This window comes from Megascapheus bottae, chromosome 21 (genome assembly GCF_031878675.1).
Source record: "Megascapheus bottae isolate mThoBot1 chromosome 21, mThoBot2.hap1, whole genome shotgun sequence".
NCBI classification, from domain to species: Eukaryota; Metazoa; Chordata; class Mammalia; order Rodentia; family Geomyidae; genus Megascapheus; species Megascapheus bottae.
The window spans coordinates 30,940,125-30,945,359 of NC_143529.1; the positions used below are offsets into that span (position 1 = coordinate 30,940,125).

At 39.3% G+C, this 5,235-nt stretch overlaps 1 pseudogene; it reads right to left on the bottom strand.

Annotated features, from left to right (window-relative positions):
• Nucleotides 1–2,299: 2,299 nt before the first annotated feature.
• On the bottom strand, nucleotides 2,300–2,585 carry LOC150048868 (large ribosomal subunit protein uL16-like; annotated as a pseudogene).
• Nucleotides 2,586–5,235: the final 2,650 nt, after the last annotated feature.

The window sequence follows — 5,235 nt, forward strand, 5'->3', positions numbered from 1 at the left end:
TTGCTAGTATATTGTTGGAAAGTTTTCTGTGGTTATGAGGCATACACATCTGTTGATTTTTCTTATAACATTTTGTAAAATGTTTATCTTGATTTATGTCAGGAAAATAACAGCCCCAGAGAACAAAAATGGTCTATTTTCAGGAAGAGGTTATGTATAATTGCTATTCTTCCTTAAATATCAGATTAATTTCACCAGTAAATACAGTGGGCTTGAATTTTTGTGTGAAGGAAGACTTTAAAGTATTTCTTATTCATTTTTTTCTTGTTGGTAGTGGGACTTGAACTCTGGGCCTGGGCACTGTCCCTGAGCTCTTCAATTCAAGGCTACCACCCTACCCCTTGAGCCACAATGCCTCTTCCAGTTTTCTTGTGGTTAATAGGCAATAAGAGTTTCATAAACTTTCCTGCCCAGGCTGGCTTCAAATCATGATTCTCAGATTTCAATCTCCTGAGTAGCTAGGATTAGAGGTGTGAGCCACCAGAGCCCCACAACTTTTTTATTCTTCATAGAGATACTACTGTTCACTGAGTTGTGTCACCCCCTACCCCCCAAATAAGTTGAAGTCCTAACCTTCAGTAATATGGAATGATATTATTTGCAAATACAGCCATTGCTGATGTAATGGGGATATAAAGATGAGGTCATACTGATGTAGGATGAGCTTTTAACCTCTATCATGGGTGTCCTTAAAGGAATAGGAGACAGTTGGAGGAACTGTGCAATGTCATGGCAGATATTGAAGTGTTGTAGGAAGCAACACTGAGAACCAAGGAAGGCTATAAAGAAATAAGAAAAAAATGTCCCTCCAGGTTTTAGAGGGAGCTTTGGCCTTGTCAACACTTTGATCAAGCCTCTAGAACTATGAGAAAATAAGTATTTGTTGTCTTAAGCCATGTAACTTGTGGTATTTATAGTAATCTGAAATAAAAAAAGAAGTCTTAGATTTTGATTTATTGAGCCAGTTTTGAAAAATTTCTAAATTGTTTAATTCATCAGCTAATTTCTTGGCATAATAATGCTGTTTACGAGACATAATCCTTGTAATTGTAAAATGGGTACTAGTTTTGGTCACATACATTTCTTTTCTTTCATACATACATACATTTATTTATTTGTTGCCAGTCCTGGGCCTTGAACTCAGGGCGTGAGCACTGTCCTTTGACTTTCTCAAGGCTAGCACTCTACCACGTCTCTCTCTTTCTGAATATGTGGTACTGAGGCTTCATGCATGCTAGTCAAGCATTCTACCACTAGGCCATATTCCCAGCCCATTCTTCTTACATTCATATGCCCATTTATCTTCCTTCCTTCCTTCCTTCCTTCCTTCCTTCCTTCCTTCCTTCCTTCCTTCCTTCCTTCCTTTCTTCTTTCCTTCCTTCCTCCCTCCCTGTTTGCTTCCCTTCCTCCATTTTTTTTATAAGCTATACCCTCAAGTCCCTTAAAGAAATGCAACTTTTCTTCAAGAATTTAGGACTCATTGTTGGGTTTAACTACATTTGTTTGCTATCCTTCTTATGTACAAATTGTCTTCACACTAAGAAATACTGTTGCCTCTACAATAATTGTTTTCAATTCTATCTTGTCTAATATTTGTACATACATTACAGAATTCTTTTATTTACTGTTTTCAAACTCAATTTCCGCTGGTTACTGTTATTACCACTATGGTGATTTTATTTTTGCCAGTCTTGGGGCTTGAACTCAGGACCTGACCACTGTCTTTGGGCTTTCTCAAGGATAGAGCTCTACCACTTTAGCCACAGCACCACTTCCAGCTTTTTCTGTGTATGTGGTACCGAGGAATTGAACCTAGGTCTTTGTGCATGTTAGTCAGGCACTTCCACTAGGCCAAACTCCTGGCCGCCATTATGATGATTTTTACACTATTTTGGTTCTGAACTTCTTTTTTTGGAATTAATTTTCAAGTTTTTATATAATAAGAAATCTGTAATCTCCTCCTCTCCACCCCCCACCCCTTCTTTTTTGTCTGTCAGGGAGTTTGAACTCTGGACCTGGGCGTTGTCTCTGAGCTCTTCAGCTCAAAGCTATCGTTTACTACTTAAGCCACAGTGCCCCTTCCCATTTTCTAGTGGTTAACTGGAGATAAGAATCTCACAGACTTTAGTGCCCATGCTGGCTTTGAACAGCTATTCTCAGCTCAGATCTCAGCCTCCTGAGTACCCAGGCATGAGCCACCAGCCCTCGGCCCCCCTCTCCCATCCCTTTCTAAAAAATGATATAATGCAAGTTTTATTGGTGAGCATGATAAAAGAAGTGGGGTCAGTGTGATATAGCTTCAGGAATGCAGAGCTTGCTACTTGTCCAGAGAACCACAACTTGGGATGTATTTCACTCCACAAACATCAGGGATGTGGCGTTTCTCAGCTATCATGTTTTCAAACTTTTCCGCATTAAAGTTGGTAAAGTACAACTTCTTGGAGATGTGGATCTTTTGATGACCAAGGAACTTGAACTTGGCCCTGCATATGGCTTCAATCACACGTTCTTTATTCCATAGCTTGCTGTGGATGGACACGAACCCTGGCTACTGTGCCCTGGAGCTTCCCACAGGCATCTCCCATACCTCCCTGGAGCTCAGCCCTGGCACAGGATAACATCTTGTTGATTCAAATGACCTGTAAAGGATGCAGTCACCCTCAAATATGAAAGCCATCTTTGCTACAATGTTTTACCATTTACTTGTTGCCAGAAATAAGGGCAGCCTCTAGGGGTTCAGAAGAGAGCTGTTTATATTCATCTGACACTATGTGTTCGCAAAGTGGGAACTCATCCAGCTTAACCTTCTGACGTTGGGCCAGAGTTTGGCCTAGTGGCAGAGTGCTTGCCTAACATACATGAAGACCTCGGTTTGATTCCTTGGTACCACATACAGAGAAAAGCCAGAAGTGGTGCTGTGACTCAAGTGGTAGAGCTCTAGGATTGAGAAAGCCCAAGGACAGTGCTCAGGCCCTGAGTTCAAGCTCCAGAACTGGCAAAAAAACAACAAAAAAGATGCAGATGTTGGCAGTAGGGGTACCCGAGAAAAGTGAGACTCTCGGCACAGCTTCTTACTAACATGGGGCAGGGTGGCACCAGAATATTCAGTGGCATGAGGGAGGAAAAGAAGGAAGCTATAAATTCTGTTACCCATCTTTGGTACATAATATCTGTTGCCTCTTGTGCTTTCACCTTTAGGCTGTATTTCAAAAGCTAATAATACTTTGCCTTCCTGCCCATTCTCATTCAGGATTTGTGAACAGTGCAAAGGTTGTTAACCCCTGTATTTCCATGCAAGTACCACAATTTAGAAACAATAGTTTAACCCAGATGGCTTAATTCCTGTGATTCTTGCATCTCCTTCAAGTCTTCAAGTTTATTATTATTTTAGACCTTAAATATATATATATATTACATTATTATACATTCTGTATCGAGTGCAGAATGCTCTTTTCTCATGATAAAAATATGATTATTTTTGGTATGAGATCAGGGTTCAAACTCAGGGCTTCTCACTCTTGCTAGGATTTCTTGCTCATAGCTGGCATTCCATCACTTGAGCCAGTATCCTATTCCACCTAAATATTTTAAGCATTTAGGAATGTTTATTTTACTAGATGTTTATTATTGAAAATGTATACCTTTTAGGTTGTATGTCTTCTAACACTGATTATTTTAGTTTTCTGAAGGCTTGCTTAATGGATTGATTCTACTGACGGGCTCATGGTAAAGATACAAAGTTAGGCTTCCAGTAATGTCTTTCAGCTTAAATGGAAATAAAGCATAATATAATATGCTCATCTCAATAGGAACTTCAAAAAATTTGTAGCCTGCTGAACAAATCAAATAATGCAGGTTAATAAAGATCATTTAAAAGATTTAGTTCTATCCTTTTAAATGTCTATGAAAATATTCACTTACAGTATTTGAAATGAATATAATTACCTATGTATATTAATAATTCCAGTATATAATTGTATTTTAATAAGATTAATGTATTGAGACTTCTTGATTTGTGGCTCTCCTAAAATCACCTCTATATTTGATATATTATGATAAGTACAAGAAAAATGAAGCAATTACAAAAAGGTGTAGGGGGTGATAGAGGAGACAGGATTAGTATTAATTGAATGTAGGAATGTGATTATGGATCAGAAGGATACACAGTGATCCTTTCCTTTTGAGAAATCACCTTTGTTTTGCTCAAAGGAAATATATTTTTTAAAAGGCAATTGCTTTTGTTCCTGCCTGGTCATCTGCTTTTCTACTTACAGGAAAGCAGTTTGTCATTGTCAGTTCTGTTTTCTGAACAAAATGTTTCTTTCCTTCTTTTTTTTTTTTTTTGCCAGTCCCAGGCAAAGGGCCTGAGCACTGTCCTTGGGCTTTCTCAAGGATAGAGCTCTCCCACTTGAACCACAACACCTTTACTGGCCTTTTCTACAGATGGCACTGAGGAATTGAACCCAGGTCTTTGTACATGCTAGGCAAGCACTTTACCACTAGGCCAAACTCCTGGCCAAAATGTCTTTTGTTGTTGTTGCTCTCAGATGCCAGCTGCTCATGCCTGTAATCCTACCTATTCAGGATGCTGAGACTTGAGGATTGTGGTTTGAAGCCATCTTGGGGAGAGGGGACAGCAGGACTGTCCTGAGAATCACCAAAAAGATGGAAGTGGAGCTGGTTCAACTGGTAGAACACTATGCTTGTGCAAAAAGGGTAAGGGACAGTGCCTAGACCCTGAGTTCAAGCACCAAAACCAGGGTGTGTGCATGTGCACACACACACACACCTTTTGTAGGAAAGTATGACTTAGAAGATTCAAGTGTTGGGTGAGAGTTCAAATGTGAGAAACAGAAGCTGCATGCTGAGAGGTCAAATCGGGATTCTTTATTAGAAAGTCAACAACTGCAGGTGGATTGTAGCCCCTCAAATATACTTAACACTGTGAGAAAACGGAGCAATGACAGTAGTAAAGCAAAGAAGAAGCAAAACAATTCAGATCAACTCCAATGGAGAGCTTTCTAGTCAGGCGTTCAACCAAGTGAGCCACAGTTAACAACAACAACAAAAATCGTAGGTGAGTTTTTGCAATCACAAGAGGAGGATAGAAAACAAAACATCTGATTAAGGCAGTTTTTATTTTTAATAGGTTACGAAATACAGTTGCTACAGTTCTTCCGTAAATAAAAAAAGCACTGAGATTCTGCCTTGGGGAAAAAAAAAAAGGAAGTTTAT